This window comes from Geotrypetes seraphini, chromosome 2 (assembly GCF_902459505.1).
Source record: "Geotrypetes seraphini chromosome 2, aGeoSer1.1, whole genome shotgun sequence".
NCBI classification, from domain to species: domain Eukaryota; kingdom Metazoa; phylum Chordata; class Amphibia; order Gymnophiona; family Dermophiidae; genus Geotrypetes; species Geotrypetes seraphini.
The window spans coordinates 426,639,674-426,658,746 of record NC_047085.1 but is presented as its reverse complement, the minus strand read 5'-3'; the positions used below and the strand labels follow the sequence as shown (position 1 = coordinate 426,658,746).

Genomic DNA, 19,073 nt, shown 5'->3' with positions numbered 1-19,073 from the left:
AGGAAAAGTTGTCACAGGGCTGCCCCTGTTCCTAGTGAGGAAGCCTTGCCAAAAGATGAGGGTAAAGTTAAAAACATTAAAAGTATTCCTAGGCCTGATAATTTAACTCCCAAAGCAGCCCCTAGGAATACTCACAAGCCAAGCCTTCCAGCAAGGAAACCTCCTCAAATCATGCCTAAAACATCCAGCACTAGTTTAGCTTTCCCCAAGCCACCTGTAAGTAAACAGCCAGAAAGACTACATCTTCCAGCAGCCATAGGGCCAGAGAAAGGAAAGAGCAGGAATGGAATACTGGCCACACCCAAATAAGCTCAAACTGGTTTAGGCCAGGTGAAAAGTTCTCTGAGGGCAGGCTACCCTAACACACCTGCAGGGAGGACTAATCAGCTCCCTGCAATGAAAGAAAAGGGTTTTCACACAGAGACAGTTCCAGGGTCAGCCTCAGAGTGCATACCTGCTCCAGACTCAGCAAGCCAGAGTCACACAGTAAAAAGAAAGCAGCTGACTACAGCCACAGAGAACCGGAAAGCAACAGTCCACTTCATGGCAACAAACTCGGGCAGAGGTTTCTGATAAAGAGGCTAATGATAAGGTTGATTCTAGATTTGTGCAGGATTGTGAAATGGCGGATAATGACATTACCTATGATATGGAAATAGAATGTTACGATTTGCCCAGCTCTGAAGGTATGGACATAGGCTGAGAGCCATTGCTAATAAGGGAGCTGGAGGGAAAAGTAAAGTCTGCCAAGTTTATTTAAAATGTTGAAGTTTTGTTTTGAACTTTATATAAGGCAGCCATTTTGTTGGGATCTGAGGAGGGGATCTTTCCAAGCTGATCCATTTGAGGGAAAAAGTATTGGAGAGGATCCCACTCTTGAGGCATTAAGCCTAACCCCAAGGGAGTTTTGCCTGGCAGAAGAAAAACTTTCATTTTGTTGAAATAAGGCTTTTATGTTTTGGCATATTTTTGCCTTAAACTGCAATTGTTTGGTTTGTGAATACTGGACTTGAGTACAAGGTGATACAAACTTGAGAATTTATTTGACATTTGTTTTGCTGGTGAAACAATAAACAGTACCCAAGATAATTGCACCCAAAGTCTTGAACTCTTATTTTGAGCCGTACCAAACAACCTCACGAACCGCTCGGCACTGGGTTAGGTCACTTGCTGAGCCCAGCTTGGTTGCACCCGGTCACAAAGTCCATAGTCTGTTATTGAGAAAGACAAGGAGGAAGCTGCTGCTTGCCCTGGATCAGTAGGATGGAATGTTGCTACTCTTTAGGTTTTGGCCAGGTACTAGAGACCTGGATTGGTCACCATGAGAATGGGCTATTGGGTTTGAAGAACCATTGGTCTGACCTAGTAAGGCTATTCTTATGTTCCTTTCTAAGCGCACTGCCAAGACCCTCTTCCATACCCTCATTACCTCTTGCCTAGACTACTGCAACCTGCTTTTCACTGGCCTTCCACTAAATTATCTCTCTCAAGTTTCAAGTTTAATCAAATTTGATGAATCACTTATTACATATTAAGCGAATAACAATAAAATATACGTTGTACAGTTTTTTTAATAAAAGGGAAAAAACAAACTGACAAAACAAACATACTCAGGTACATACGGAAAGGAAATAGGGAGGGTAAAAGTTACAAAATTGTTGTTCTTCAGATGAGAAGAAAGGAAAAGCCAGGCAGGGAAAAAACATGAGGTTTGGGATAAAATTTATTAAAAAAGATTAAAAGAAGCTTTAAAGAGAAAAGTTTTTAAATAGGTTTTGAATATTTTGAGGTCTTTTGTTTCTCTTATGTATAAAGGCAGGGAATTCCAGGTAAGAGGGGCCATTACTGAGAATATATCATGACGTCTGGTTCCAATAATTTTCAAGGAAGGAACCATAAGCAACCCTTGAGTTGTGGAATGAAGAGAACGAGTCGTGTTGTATGGAATTAGTAGTCGGTTGATAAATTGAGGTTCGTTAGTAGATAATGTTTTAAATACTTGAAGCAATATTTTATATGTTATACGTTGATTAATGGGAAGCCAGTGCGAGTCTATGAGAAAAGGAGTTACGTGGTCATATTTTTTTCCATTGTGAATAATTTTAATTGCCGTGTTCTGGATTATTTGTAAGCATTTTTTTTTTCCTTTTGCGTAATGTTTAACATTTTGCGTAATGTTCAGAACTCTGCTGCATGCCTCATATTCAATCAATGTCGCTATGCCCACATTACCCCTCTTCTCAGGTCACTTCATTTGCTTCTTATCCATTTTTGTATACAGTTCAAACTTCTCTTTCTGACCTACAAATATATTCGCTTTGCTGCTCCTTAGTATCTCTTATCTGTAACTCCCACTCCCACCAAGCACTCTGCTCATTGGATAAGTCTCTCTTATCTATACTCTACTCCTCCATAGCCAACTCCAGACTCCGTCCCTTCTACCTTGCTGCACCGTATGCCTGGAATAAAATGACTGACTCAATACATCAAGCTCTCTCTCTGGCAATATTCAAATCCAAACTCAAAGCCTGCTTCTTTGAAGATGCTTTCAATTACAAACTCCAACCCACCTTCTAAGTACCAATATCTGTTTCATTCCCTCTGTAATTCCCCCACCTGAGAACAGTGTATTGATGCACCTTCTTGTCCAGTTTTGATGAGATTGTAAGCTCTTTTGAACAGAGACTGTCTCTTCTGTGTTTTGATGTACAGTGCTGAGTATTTCTAGTAGTGTTATAGAAATTATTATTATTAGTAGTAATTGGTGTTGATGATTGAAAACAGCATTAATAAATTAATTTGCCAGTAGGCTTGGATTGAGTTAGGCACTGGTATTTTAGGCTACAAAAATCCTTGCTTAATATATCGGCATCTAACTTGAGGTGCCACTAGGCATTATTTTACAAATGACACCTAACTTTGAATGACATGAAGTAGGTGCTGTTTTTTTAGGCACCTACCAATTTAGTTGCCCTTTGAGCTTATGTGATCAACTCAAATTAATTATACATTAGTACATGAAGCTCCATCTTCTAAGCTGTCATTTTTAACAAGTGAGTGAAATATATATTTGTTAAACTGTCAATAACCCTTTATAGTAAGAAGTTTGGAGGGCACTTTTCAGGCACCTTACTTGATGATATAAGTAGCTATATTTGACTTTAAAAATGAGAAGCCAATTTAGGAGCCAGTGAAAATAACTCATTTGAATGAATATATTGAGAAGTAAGCTCAATTGCCCCCTGAATCACAGGTGGAGACCACAGCTCCAAACAAGCAGGAAAAGTTTTGTTGTTTACCTGCAATTACATCACTTTATTTTCCAGAGATACATTAAAAAAAAAGATTTGACATCGATATGTGAATGTTTCTTAAGAAAGAACTGAATATTGAATGGGGTGTCCTAATTTTTTTCACATGACTGTATGTGCATTTATATTGTATAATGAGAAATGATCCTATAATTTTTGTTCCTGCTCAAATCTTGTCCAAAGCAGAAACGTATCTCCCAATGAACCTATATGAGGAAACAATGACTTTCTGACATTACAAATATACAGAATTCCCATATGCAGATGCTTCTATAATGGCCTCCTAAATATAAGAACCTGAAGAGGAAAGGGACTAGGAATGAGGTCAGGACAGAGAGTTAATTTAGGGGATCAGTGTTTATTTCCAGTGCTACATAGCTAAATGTCTGAGGCATTTAAGGTTGCATGAATCATGCACCTCAGTATAAGGTGCCTAAATTTACTTACAACTAAACCCCTGACTTCAGCTCCTCACTATAGTTCCTAAATCTCTTTACATATTGGGCTGTTCAGAAAAGTAACTTACTGTGCATGACAGTGTGCAGGAAGATGGATTTAAATGCATTTCCATTGATTGAGCTAAATTCTTTACCCCCATCACTTTCCTCCTACTGTACCTAACACATTTGATTTAGGGCTTTCAATAGAAAAACGTTTAAACAGGATAGTTCAAAACTCTGAACCAACTAACTTTAATTATGCACTGATTTATTATACTATGCTGTACTTATTTTCTTTTATTTAAAAGCAATCTGTAGGAGAGAAGAATAAATTAATACGTTCTCAATAATTGTATAGAGGCATTTCTCTATATGAATGGTGGACAGACCTGAGCCAGGAAAATACTCTTGAGTGAATGTTATTTATTGTGTAGGAAACAGACCAGTAGAAACGGAAAGATTTTTTAAATTAAATAAGAGGTTATTCTCTTAGCAATGTAAATGTACTTTGTGCTTTAGTCCCTTACTGTGGTTAGTAGATCATGTTCTCTCTTTATTTCAGCAGAATGTGCTCCAGCACCTCATTTTTCATGACTTAAAAGTTAGATGGCTTCTTAAAGAGCCAAACTAAAGAAAATGTATACTGTACTACATGTAAAGGTTTATGGTTTCATGAAGAAACTTGGACATTTGGAAGGATATGATCTTTGGTAACACTGGACAACAAAGTTTTTGCTTCTTCAACACTTTCGGATGTATCTTACAAATTTTTGGCTGCTGATCACAGAAATCACATTTAAAATTACATATGACATATTGTTTTAACAAAAAAGTACATTTTTACAATTTCTTAGCCTAATTCATAGTATAAGCCTATTGCTCATGTTATACCTTGCTGGATATAGAATGGGCATGTCCGGGCGTACATTCAGGTCAGATTGCATAACGTCCGTGGAAATGATGCACTGGGCATGTTTGTACATGGGCTTGATAGATACTGCCTGAAAAGGCTATTATAAATGCAGTTCACATACAAGGATAATCTTCACATACAGGGATAATCTTCATTACAAGTCTGTCAATTCGGGTATATTTTGATGCTTCAAGGCATAATATTGTATATGAAAGTAGCTTAAGTAGTAATTAGTAATTATTAATTGCTATAGGATGATTTGTAACAGCTGTGATACATTCTGCTACATTTGTGACAAGTACACACTTAAGCCTCAAAGACGCACCATGATTCAACTTGTTAAAAAAACCATATGAGCTGTACTTCAATTGCAAGATTGGTGATCAAGACAAACATGGGCTCCTCACATTTGTTGTGCAAGATGTGCCATCGATCTTAGAGCTCGGCTCTGAGGTGTTCAGAAGTCAATGCCATTTACTATCCCAATGATATGGCGAGAACAGAAGGATCACTTGATAGACTGTTACTTCTGGTTTCTCTGGTGACATTGATCCTGATTTTGAACCATGTATGTCTGATGAGCCTCATCTTATAATACAGTCAGAATTAAATGACCTGGTCAGGGACTTAGGGTTAGTCAAAAACAAAAGCAGAATTATTGGGTTCAAGACTGCAGGGATGGTGTTTGCTCTTACCAGGTATGGAAATTTCTGTCTTTCGATGCTGCTAAAACAATTTGACAAATTTCTTTGCACAGGTTGAAAACCTCTGACCCACAGGAGTGGCATCTTTTTTTTATTGATTAATCAAGGCTTCCTCCAAGGCAAGGCAAATGATGGGTTGTATCCGTATGGGTTTTGTGAGCAGGAGACCCTAAGTCATAATGCCGCTATACAGGTCCATGGTAAGACCTCATTTGGAGTATTGTGTTCAATTCTGGAGACCACACTACCAGAAAGACGTGCTGCAAATTGAGTCAGTTCAGCGAATGGCCACCAGGATGGTCTTGGGGCTCAGGGATCTCACGTATGAAGAAAGGCTAAATAAATTGCAACTGTACTTACTTGAGGAACGAAGAGAGAGGGGAGACATGATTGAGACGTTTAAGTATATCACGGGCCGTATCGAGGTGGAAGATGATATCTTCTGTCTTAGAGGACCCTCGACCACCAGAGGGCATCCGCTGAAAATCATGGGAGGGAAGTTTCATGGTGATTCCAGGAAGTACTTCTTCACCGAAAGGGTGGTCGATCATTGGAACGAACTACCTCTGCAGGTGATTGAGGCCAACAGCGTGTCAGATTTTAAAAGAAAATGGGATACTCACGTGGGATCTCTAGGGGAGTAAAGTCATGGGGGTGGGTCATTAGAGTGGGCAGACTTGATGGGCTATGGCCCTTTTCTGCCATCATTATCTATATTTCTATGTTTCTAATGGCAATGTCTACCCATTGATATCTATTGGCTATGTTGCACACATGAAAGAAACTTATGAAAACATGGAACTGCTGTTAAAGCATATCCAATACACAAAGCACAACTGGAACATTTGTGGTGATCTTAAAGTAGTAGCTCTACTATTTGGAATGTAGCTTGGATATACCAAGTACTGTTGTTTTATTCGTGAATTGGACAGCCGTGCTAAGGAGTTGCATTACATTCAAAAGAATTGGCCACTCCATAGGAATTTGGTTCCAGGACAGAAAAAATGTGGTACATGAACCACTTGTTGACCTATCAAAGATATTTATGCCTCCTCTTCACATAAAACTTGGACTGATGAAAAATTTTGTAAAAGCGATGAACATGGAAGGCAAAGGTTTTCTTTATCTAAGAAAGATGTTTTTCAAGAAAAACTGAAACCAAGATTAAGGAAGGCATTTTTGACGGTCCACAGATCAGACACGTCATCAATGATGAGAGATTTCGAGATCTGTTAGTCAGGCCAGAGAAAATCACCTGGAAAGCATTCAAGCATGTTGTTGAGAATTTGCTTGGCAGTTACAGAGCACCAAACTATATTCAACTGGTTGACATACTTCTTAGAGCATACAAAACCATGAAGTGCAACATGTCACTGAAGATGCACTTTCTACATTCACACTTAAGACTTCTTCCCCACAAATTTTGGTGCAGTCAGTGATGAACGTGGTGAAAGGTTTCACCAGGACATTGCCACTATGGAAAAAAGATATCAGGGCAACTGGAATCCATCAATGCTAGCTATTGTTGGACACTGCAATTAGATGTACTGAACACTGAGTACAAATGAAAATCAGCAGGAAAACACTTCAGCGAGCTATCATAGCATTATCAGAAACTTTGTGCATTAAAGCATGTTATAGTCAAGTAAAGATACCACTGTGTTTCTCAAAATTCCTATGTGATACAGTCAGTGGGAAATTATATTTGTGTTTATTTTGAAGGGGTCTATCATATTCACCAGTTTGTTTTAAGGAAGCAAAACATTTGGAAAAATTTGTTATCCAGTGATTTGTAGGCAAGTTCTGTTCCATGCAATAGGACATGTTGTGGAGGGTCTGCACACCTGTACACATAAGCATTTAGTCTCATAGGTGTATGTGCATTTGGAACTAAAAGTTATGCCACTGAAGAGAAAGATGAGGCTTACACAATGATATAGATGGAACCTGTGCTGGCAGGTACCACAAATCCTATTTGAAAAAAAGCAAAAAACAAAAACCAAGAGACCTTCATCCAGTGGCGTACCAAGGTGGGGGGTGGGGGGAGGCGGTCTGCCCCGGGTGCACGCCCCAAGGGGGTGCACAGCTGGCCACCCACCGGGGAAAGGCTGCCACTGCCGCCATTAGGAACAGGCCAGCGTCGAGTTCTCCCTCCCTGCTTTTCTTCCCCGCGGGGCCGATCAACTCTCACCATCCGATGTCAATTCTGACATCGGAGAGGACGTTCTGGGCCAGTCAATCGCTATCTGGCTGGCCCTGAATGTCCTTTCCGACATTAGAATTAACATTGGGCGGTGAGAGTTGGTCGGCCCCGCGGGGAAGAAAAGCAGGGAGGGAGAACTTGGCGCCGGCCTGTTCCCAATGGCAGCAGTGGCAGCCTTTCCCCGGTGGCGGTTGCAGCAGCATGTTTTCCAATGGCGGTGGAATAGGGGAGGGCAGGGAGAAAGAAAGAAAGAAAGGGGGGGACAGGTTGCCAGAAAGAAAAAAAGGGGGCAGGGTGAAAGAAAAAAAGGGGGCACAGAGAGAAAGACAGACATAGAGAAAGAAAGGGGACATGGAGAGAGAAAGAAAGAAGGGGGCAGGGTGAAAGAAAGAAAGAAATGGGGCATGGAGAGGGGAGAGAAAGACAGACATACAGAAAGAAAGGGGGCATGGAGAGAGAAAGAAAGAAGGGGGCAGGGTGAAAGAAAGAAAGAAATGGAGAACGGAGAGAGAGAAAGACAGACATACAGAAAGAAAGGGGGCATGGTGAGAGAAAGAAAGAAGGGGCAGGATGAAACAAAGAAAAAGTTGGGGAGGGAATGAGGTCTGGAGGAGAGGAAGCATACAGGAGGCTGAAAGAAGGGAAGAAATATTGGATGCACAGTCAGAAGAATAAAGTGCAACCAGAGACTGATGAAATTACCAAACAAAGGTAGGAAAAATGATTTTATTTTCAATTTAGTGATCAAAATGTGTCCGTTTTGAGAATTTATGTATGCTGTCTATATTTTGCACTATGGCCCCCTTTTACTAAACCGTAATAGCGGTTTTTAGCACAGGGAGCCTATGAGCGTTGAGAGCAGCGTGGGGCATTCAGCGCAGCTCCCTGCGCTAAAAACACTATCGCGGTTTAGTAAAAAGGGAGGGGTATATTTGTCTATTTTTGTATAGTTGTTACTGAGGTGACATTGCATAAAGTCATCTGCCTTGACCTCTTTGAAAATCCGCGGAATATAAATGCGTACAGTGTGCTTTGTGTTTTTAAAATTTTAGTGTTGGTAGATGATTTTGACTTGGCCACGAAGGTAAGGGGGAGGGAGGGAGGGGAGCTGCTGAAAGACATCTAGTAATCCTTACAGACTTGACTGTGCATGGAATTATTTTTGTAAAATCATTTGTTATGTGACTGGCATTATTTAGGCTTTAATTTCTATGAATGAATAGAATGAAAATGATAAAAAATTACTTGCTTGTTTTTATGTGCGTGCGCTGAAGGAAAGTGGAGAGAGAGTGGGCTGAGGACGCTGAAGGGAAATGGGGAAGAGAGAGTGGGGAGAAGACGTTGATTTATAAATTGACAATTGTACAGAATATTGTTTCTTTTTAATACTTTAATATAATAAGTTCAATATAAAATAATTCAAGGCTTGTGTGGATGGAATCAGGTGGTTTGCGGGGATGGGGACCAAGCTTACATGGATTAGTCCAATAAAATGGTATTTTCTTATTTCTCATTATTTGTTTTATTTTTATTTGTTAATTTGTAAAGTGGTGATTGTTATGTATCAGTTTTTTCTAATTTACATCTACTGTCTTTATATTTTGCACAGTATTAGAGGACATGTATTACTGTTTTTGTGGTGTTGCATTGTATGCAGAGTCTGGTTTCTTGGTGGTTCAGTTTATCTTTTGTCTACATATTTCTATTTTTAGTTTGTGATTATTCCATATTGGGCGAGGGTGTATCTGTCTGTGTGTATGAAAGGGACATGGCTTTCTGATAGCATCGACTATACAGGATCAATTGACTGTGCAGGATCTGGCTTGTTTAGTTTTACAATGTATGTTTTGGTGTTCTAGTGCTCACTGCAGTGTTTAAGATGCTGCCTTTTCCTAGATACACTCTTGTTGTGCGATATGTGGATTGTTACTAAAAACCATATTTTTCATATAGATGGGGGGTGTCAAAAAATGATGGGCCCCGGGTGTCACATATGCTAGGTATGCCACTGCCTTCATCAGCAGTAGCAAAATGACAGTATGCTGGAAGGGACCTCAGCTCCCATCAGTACATGAAAATGAGACAGTCTGCAACTTGACTAAAAGTGTTGGCGAGGTGAATGGGGAAGGATGATATGGCAGACCAAAATTTAGACATAGTAAATGTAATCGAGAGATAAGGAGTGGCCCAGTGGTAGAGCTGCTGCCTCAGCCCCGAGGTTGTGGGATCCCAGTGCTGCTCTTTGTGACCCTGGGCAAGTTATTTAATCCGCCATTGCTCCAGGTACAAAATAAGTACCTGTATATATGTAAACTGCTTTAAATGTGTAACCACAAAAAGGCAGTATACAAGTCCAGTTCCCCACAACCCCCCCCCCCCACACACACAGGGTGCCAAATTCTGAAGGCACAAAATATCAGCTCAAAAGGAGACAATTCTCATGTGTGAATGATCACGTTTACTTTAGGGTCGTGTACATATATATATATACACTGCTTCAATGGTGTGCCACTGTGGCAATCCAGTCTTTAAGATTATTGATCCCTCTGCTCCCTGCTATCTGAATTTTACTGTCTGGTCTTGCCTATGAATATAACCATGTGATAAAGAGAGGGGAAGGGGGGCTGATTAACACTCTTCATTCATACAACCTCCCAAGCACATAAGTATTTTCTGCACATGTGCCATCCTGCCACTCACATGCACACACTCCCTTAGCCACTTGCCAGCTACACAAACATACACTCATTCAGCAAAACAAATCTTTGTGCAATGCATAGAGCATGCAATTTTCAACTTGTTATGCATTTTTGAGGTAAAATAAATAATTTTGTACTGTATGCCATACAATAAAATCTCAAATCATAATTGATGTCTGTAGGTCCTGAATACTTGATATAGCATCCTACAAAATTCCCGATTCAGAAGAGATGAATTGGGCAGTGCTTTCCACTATTATGTTCAAGCTGTACTTAATACTTGTAGTGATATTTCCAAACACACAGTCTAGCAGTTTTGGAAATAACTTCAGTTGCATCAACATGTGAAGTGGACTGCAATAGCTTTTCATCTCAAGAGGTTGAATACTGGCTTGCTTATGTTTTTTTACAACTGCCTTTTTGGCTTTCCATTGGGATTTTATGGCTTGCTCTGCCCTCAAAGCTGGAAGTGATTTCTTTCCCAGCTCTTTAATTGACATGGGTTCAATAAATTCTTGGTAAATATGTAATTTTAGAATAAATTAAATGAGGTTTGGCAGAAGATACAATTTTCACTTGAGCACAATCAGGGCATCATATAACACCCCACCCCCCTTTCAATCAGCTTTGATTGAGCAGATGTAGTCTGCTGCATTCAACATCAGAACTTAAAACTGTAGAAAATAAATATTTGACAGTTTAATTCTTCCTAAAAGATTATTTATGGTGTGAAAGAAAAGTTGTTAGAGCTTACATATACAATAAAAGTTAATCTAAGTTTCTGCAAAAGTATGTGCATTGGGGAATTCTTGCATTATCATCACTAATGGAATTTTCCACTTTCTGTCTCAAACAGAAAACTTGAATGAATAGTTCTTCCTTTTCATCCATGCTGATGATCCCCTGGTTTTGGTGTGATGCGGCAGCTGTGAATTGCAACACAGTCACAGAAAACTGATTGTCGGCAAAGTCCGTCTGTACCAAATGTTCTATGTACCCAGCTATATTGCCCAAATCCCTACTTTCATTTCTACTGTATGCTCTGAGGCTTCTTCCTCTGCCAATATCTAACTCACTGGTCCCACGGTTTCTTTACTATAAGTACCTCATTTATCATTCTCTCCCACAGCTGCTACTAGAATCAGCAAAGCTTTACTTATCCATTTAAGCAATGCAATGTAGGCAAAAAATCAATAGCTGATGGGAAGAGGGATGATCAGATGAGTGTTATTCTTAGCATTCAGCAAGATATTGCAGGAGAAAAAGAATGGGAGGCAAAAAAAAAAAAAGAAGAAAAGATAGAAAATACCAGGAATGTGAGGATTGGAGAGAGAGGACAGAATGGATTTTGCAGGCAAGTTGAAAGTTGTTGGAAAGGAAGGAGGAGGCACTATACTGAAAGGAAGGAGATGAGAAAGGAGAGAAGGAAAGAAGGAAAGAAGATATTTGTGAATACAGAAGGAAGAAGAGACTAGAAGAAGGAAAGTTAGAGAGAAGGACAATCTTCCAAAGGGAAAAAGAGACTAATCAGAAGGGACACAGAGGGCATGGGGAAGAAAGACTAGCATGTAAAGGAGAAGAGAGGATGGATGGATGAAAGGGCAGAGACATGAGAGAAACCACAGAACAAAGACTGGGCTAAGAGCAGAAAATTTCATCTTTGAAGTCAGGAGAGCTGAGTGGTAGGGTATGAAGGTAAGGAAGGGGATCAACAGACAGCACAGCAGATGAACTACTGTGCATTTCTGCTGTAGAGAGAATAAATTAGTTTCTAAGTCATGCTGAGTACCTTCATAGTGATTCTACTGTACAAAATTTATACCAAATCTCAGCAAGATGACACTCCATTGATAGGAAAGGTAAGAATACATACTACTCAGTGTCTCCCTAGATAAAAATGTACCCATTTGTAGCAAGTACACTAAATATGGTGGTATTAATAGTGCAAAGCTTTCAGGAGAAGGTAACATTCCTGGTGCAGCAATAGGCCATCATGAATGTGTTTTGAGTCCACTGCAGCAGTAGTTAAATCACAGAAACTAAAGAAAAAATAAAGAGGACTCAAATCCACCAATATTCAAAGCTATTTAACCAACCAGAAATGGCCACTAACCGGTTAAATAGCATTTTGGCGCTTAACCATGAATATTCAGTATGAGATAACTGGTTATCTCTGATGAGTATTCATGGTCAGCACCGAACAGTTAACTGGCAATACTGCACAATAACGGCAATATTCTGTGCTGACCAGCTTAGTGGGCAAATCGTGCCACATAAAAAGCAGACCTATTTTTGCCCACTATTAACTTAACCAGCCAACGCTGAATATTCACTTAGCCAGTTAAGTTAGCTTTGATTTTAAAAAACAAACAAAACAAACAGAAAAACAACCCTGGATATCCAATGCAAGTCACTGTAAACGGTCTGGCACTGAATATCTAGAGTCAGTGTCAAGTGAGGAACTCAAGTGAACTGTCTCCCACTGGCTGAGTATTGGCCCCAAAATGTATAGATGGAATCCTGAAGATAAAGAGGAGATAAGGGCTTGCTACTATTATGCCACAAATCCCTTATTTGATTACAGAGGATACATATAAACAATTTTCAAAAAATGAGAGTACAGAGGAAAATATCAAAAGGAAAAACTGCAAAAGATGGCTTCTGGACAAACTCAAGAACAGCACAGGCCAACAAAAAAGAAAATAAATTCTTGGTGCCTTGGGTTTTTTGACCTGTTCTTGGGATTATTTGGAGCGCTGATTTAGAAAATTGCATTGGATAGACTGCATCAGATCTAGGTTCTTAGATATTGTGGCTGCACAAAGTATTCTTGCTTTTTATGCTTTTGGGATAGTAGAGCCAAACATAAACATTGGCCAAAAAAAGATTGACTTCTGAGGGGAATATATGATATTTGGAGGACAAAATGTAATCGATGAACCTTTGTTAGCACGAGAGAATCATATTGCCACTACTACATATAAAGCTAGGCCTGATGAAACAATTTGTAAAGGCTTTGAATAAAGATGGTTCGTGCATTGAATACATAGCGCAAGACTCTGCTATGGGAGGACCGTAGGCACCTGAGTCAATCAAGGTCTTAGGCTCCTCTCCGGTGCATTCTGGGATGTTGGGGTTCGTGTGTTCGGGACGGGGGTGCCGGCAGGGATTGTTTCGGGGTTTGCAGTAGAAATGATTGGGCATCACTTTTGCTGCACTGTTTCCTCTCCACCACCACATCCAACATTTGTCCCTCTTATCTCTCTCTACCTCACTCCTTTCCCATCACCATGTCCAATAATTCTCCTCCTTCTTCCTTTCCCCATGTACACCATTCTCTTTCCCTCTCACTCACACCCATGCTTAACAATTCTCTCTTTCCCCCATCCTTCCATCCTATGTCCCAAGTTCATGCCCCATCCCTACCTTCTGTGTCCCAAGTTAGTGCTCCCTCCCTCCTTTCCAGCCTTTGTCCCAAGTTTGTGCCCCCTCTCTCGCTTCTGTGTCCTAACACATCCCCTCTTTCCATTCTGTTTCCCAAATTCAGGCCCCTCCCTCATTTGTCCCAAGTTCATGCTTCCTTCCTTCCTTGTCTCAATGCGCCCCTCCCTCCTGTATCCCAACATGCCCCTCTCCCTCCCTCCAGTGACCCAATGTGCCTCATTTCCTCCCTCACTTCGGTGTCCCAAGTTCATGCCCCTCCCAAGAGTGTGTACCTGTGTTCTGGCTGGCTCTAAAACATCAAAGTAGGTCTCCTCCTCCTCCTTTTCAGCTGCACTTCTTTCTTTACAAAGCCACAGGTAAACAGCAGAGTATGGCCAGAGGTCCTAGTGTGCTCCCAAGAATGACATCTCTCACCTCTCCCAGTCTATATCCCTAGCATGTCTTCTCTTCCTTCTCTGTTTTCCCTGAGTTGTCCATCTCTCCCTCCCCCTTCTGTCCCCTCCCCTGAATCTCTTTCCCTATCTTGCCCCTCCACCAAATCTCTCTCTCCCTCTCCCCATTTTGCCCCCACATCCATTTCTCCCTTCCCTTGCCTTCCCTCATGTCCATCTCTCCCTCTCTTACTCCCTCTGTCCTTCTCCAAATCCATCTCTTATTGTCCTTCTTCTGCCCCCTATGCCACCTTTCCCTGTCCTCCTTCTACTCCCTTTGCCGTCCCTAAATCCATCTCTCCCTGTCCCTCACACATATGACATCATTCCCTCCCTCCCTTACTCCATTCCTCACATCTCTCCCTCCTTCCCTCATCTGAGACTAATATTTCTCCCTTCCCCCAGGACCATATGCTCCTCTCTGTTGGTTTTCTACACCTAGCTATCGGACAGCGAGCCTGCTGGTTGGCACTCTGACACACCCATGCCGGCATCTACTTCTCTCCCCTCCTCCCTCCTGCCCACCGCATGTCTACGCTTAACTTCTTAGAAAAGCACTGCACCACCTTGCCGCTGGCCCGGTGTCTTCTCTCCACTGTGGCCAGCCCTATCAAAAATGGGAAATTGTCAGAGAAGGTGGGCCACAGTGGGGAGAAGACGCCAGGGCTAGTGGCAGGGCAGTGCAGTGCTTTTCTAAGAAATTAAATGTAGACACGCGGTGGGCAGGTGGGAAGGAGGAGGGGAGAGAAATAGATGCCGGTGAAGGGGCGCAGCAGAGAGTGCTAACCAGCAGGTACGCTGTCCGGTAGCAAGGTACTGCTCTCAGCCTCACAAGAAGTGGGGGTTTTCACACACACACAGAAACACCCACAGGACAGGCAATTTTTGGGGAGGCCATGGCCCCTGTGGCCCGCCTACCCTGTTCTGATGCCTATGGCCTGATCAACCTCTGGTGCATGAGTCAAGGTTTGCAGGTTGACTTCTGACACATCAGCTTCTGGGAAGGGACAAGCGTGCAGCTTCAGACAGTGCTCTGTAGAAGATGAAGACATTGATTCAGATAGGTCAACTTCAGCCTGATCAACCTTCTGGCACACAAGTTGAGGCTGGCAAGTTTACTTCTATCATATCAACCTCTGATACATGAGTCTTGCAACTTATTGACTGAAAAACTACAGTATCTCAGTCTTGTTTTATTAGCTTTCCTTCTCAAGTCCTTAAGAATCTCAGCGCAAGGGGAGAAACAAAGAGCTAGCCAGACACATGAATTTTAGACTAGAGCACAAGATCATAATTCTCCATGTCGCTAAACATTTTTTCCAATGTTGATGTCCATTCTGCTATTTTTTGTAGACATGAAAGGCACAATGTTTGGAATGTTTGATGCCTCTGTCATCACTGTCCCTGATGTACCTTGTGCTATCTCATCCAGGTCTTCATTGCTGGGCTCTATGACATTCTCTTCCAAAATTTCTTCAACATCTTCATATGTCACGTCCTTGAAGCCTTCTCCGCTGATTTTTCGAGCAAAGTACATGATGGATTCCACATTAGAGAATGACACAGGGACAGTTTACTGCAGTAAACCATGGTCACCGTAGTAAATCCGCAGGAATGGAGACATTTGCAACTGGTTTACCATAGGAATGGGGACAAGACCTTTAACTGCCCCGCAGGAATGGGGACAAGACGGTGAAAAGTCTTGCTCCTGTGGTAAAAGAAATTGCACCCATGTCAGACTCAGCATCACCTCCCCAGCTCCTCTTGCACCTATTTTACCTTCAGGAGCCAGCCATGCCATGATGAAGACAGAAGGAACCCGAAACCAAAGCCTGAGACCAATGTGATTTGCAGAATAAAATTACCAGACAACAAAAGGTAGAAAAAAAAATTATTTTATATTTTGTGATTAGAATATTTCAGATTTGAAATATGTATACTGCTAGAGATAGTATTAGACATAACTGGGGACCACAAAGCCCATGCTGTGCTTCTTTAGCTTCCAGCTGGCTTAGGGCTCTCTCTTTGACCAGGGGGCAGTTGCCATGTGCGACTGAAGTATTCGGTTAGCTTGATTTTTCTATGTACATTCTGTAGTAATTTGGTTTGTTCAGTTTTCACAATAGTGGATGGGATATTTGTGAAAGGGAAGGGAGACATGGTTTTTGTTGATCCTTTCTCTGAATTATATTATAATTGTATTGATCCTTTCTCTGTATTGTATTATAATTGTACAGAATATTGTCTCTTTTTTATACTTTAATAAATAAGTTCAGTATAAAATCATAACTATTTGAGGCTTGTGCGGATGGTTTGAAGGACAGGGACCAAGCTTGTGGGACAAGGACGGGGACTGAGCTCGTGGGGATGGGGCAGGGACAGGGACCGAACTCGCGGGGATGGGGCAGGGACATGGTCAAGCTCTCTATTCCACATTTCTATTCTTATTTTCTGCTACGAATTCAAAGCCCTCAAAATTAGTTACACACTCTGGCCAAATTTTTTTCCAACAATTGTTCAAAGTAGTCTGTGTGATGCTATCCCAGGCTATGCCAACATAGTCTATTACACTGCATATTCTTCCAGTAATCAAGCATGGTGGTTTACTTATCAGTATCTAAAGTTTCACAGGTCTTGCTGTAGTAGCTCTTGAAAGCCTTTATTATTCCCTGATCAAAGGGCTGGACAATGGATGTTGTATTCAAAGGCATGAAGAGAACTTCAATTTCAGGGTGTGCATTTTCAAGGTCTTGGTGACAGTGTACTCGTGCATTATTCAAAATCAGTAATACCTTAAATGCAAGGTTTTTACAGTGGTGATAACATTCAGCTTCCAGAAGGAAACAGTTGTTGAACCAATCCCAGAATAAACTGGACATGCGGTTCCATTTTCAATGGACTGGCATGCAGTTCAGGTTCTTTCCTGACCATAAGAGGCTTGCATTTGAAATCACCCTTTGCACTGGTACACAATAGCAGGGTGGTGCAATCTTTAAATGCCTTGAATCCTGGGGCTTTTGCTGCCATTTTCATTATATATGTCCATTTCCTAGTCTGCTTGTAAAACAAGCCAGTTTCATTGATATTGAAAATCTACTCTGGCACATTCCCCTTTTCTTTAATTATATTTAGCAGGTATTTTTAAAAAAAATTTCAGAATCTTTGTTGTCAGCTGAACCTGCCTTCCCAGAAAGGCTTACATTTATTAGTGCATATCACTTTTTAAAATGTGCTAGCCAACCTGAACTTGCAGAAAAAGGTTTCACATTTTCCTTGTCCTGGTTGACATGTTTATAAATCTCTGGCTTTCATCCTCACAACAATGCTGTCCACTATGCTTTTGTCTTTCATCCACTATTTGCATTACTCACAAATTTAGCCACTTCTCCATCTTTTCCATTGACTCATCATGAACCACAGATGTTGTTTTGGAACTTTCCGGTGCGGCTTTGTGAACAGATTGACAGACATCTTCCTCTTTTTGCAAGATGGATCGGATTGTTGATTCATTAACATTAAACTTGCAGCTAACAGCAGAAACAGACTTGCCAGAACGAAGCCTATCTAATGCATATATTTTTTCACTAAGACACATCACATTTCTTTCGTTTTGGAGTTATTGGTTGCAACTCACTCCCTGGCCGCTTGATGGCCATTTCAGAAGCAGAAGTGAAAACAAAGGTGGTCGATTTTTTAAATGTGCAGGACTGCAAACACTGCAGCACAAATGGCAAATAGCAGTCACAATTTGTACAACCGTGGATACGCAAAATCATGAATATTGGACACGTAAATAGCGACAACACACTGTACAAAGTTGTACTTTGGAAGTCTTGCATGGATTATAGCTGACATGTGAATGGTTAGGAAGAGGTGAATTTAAGCCTAAAAATGAGAGATTGATAGATGCAGCATTGGAAAATCAACTGTGGATGATATGATCCACTAGTTTAGAGAAAATTGGTAAAACAGACTAATGTAGATTCTGTAAGGACAAGATGGAAAGTGTTTTTACTAAGCTTGCAGCTGGCTATAAAATTCTCATGGGATATAATTTCTATGTAGAGAAGGCACAAAAGGTGACAGATCTCATCCACTGGTAAGATTCTACACATTGTAACATTGCTAAATTGAAAAAAAGCACTGGGGTCATGATCTTGAAAGAATTGTGAAAAATGAAGTGATTATGATCACCTGGGACATTCCCATTCATAGTGCTGAAGGAGAAAAAACAGGAGAATAACACTGAAAATGGGCATGTTAGAGCCAAGTGATTTTTCTCTTCTTTATGCGGAGAGAAAGAAACTCTTGAAGTACAAAGAAATGCAGCTATAGGCCAAGAAAAAGTGGCAAGATATAGATTTCTTATTATGAGGAGTCGCAGGTCTGATCAAAAACAATTTTGAATCACACCTTGAAAAGTTGTCAACATACAGTATATTATATCCTATGAACTCCAGAAGAAAAATCTCATTGGCATTATGCAAGTGCTACAGCAAGTGTTAGAAGTAAATTTGATAGTTTGGGATTACCGGTGTATCCAATATACCCCGGTTTAGGATTGAGGTTCAATACTATTCTGGCATGTATAAAACTAGCTAATTAAACTCAAGGGAACAAATGTTAGTAATACAAAAAAACATAACATTGCAAATAACCCAAATTGGAGATAGTTAAAGGGCTCTACATAATAATTCAACAAACCTCAAAATTTCCACAAGCACATTGTGAACAAAAGCCACAGTGCACAGAATGTGCAGCGCCCACTATTATTATCATTGGCTAATAAGTATGGGCTCCTTAATCAAGCAGCAGTAAAGCATTTTACTGAGGGCTGGTGAGGTAAATGCTCCAATGTTTGTTCAATTCCTATGAGCATCAGAGCATTTACCTCACCAGCCCACGGTAAAACACTCTACCGCTGCTTG

The 19,073-nt window shown here is 40.8% G+C and overlaps 1 protein-coding gene across 3 annotated transcripts in view; it reads right to left on the bottom strand.

Annotated features, from left to right (window-relative positions):
* The window catches only part of ITGA8 (integrin subunit alpha 8), a 473,328-nt gene that overhangs the window by 82,572 nt on the left and 371,683 nt on the right, over window positions 1-19,073 (bottom strand). The window lies entirely within an intron of this gene.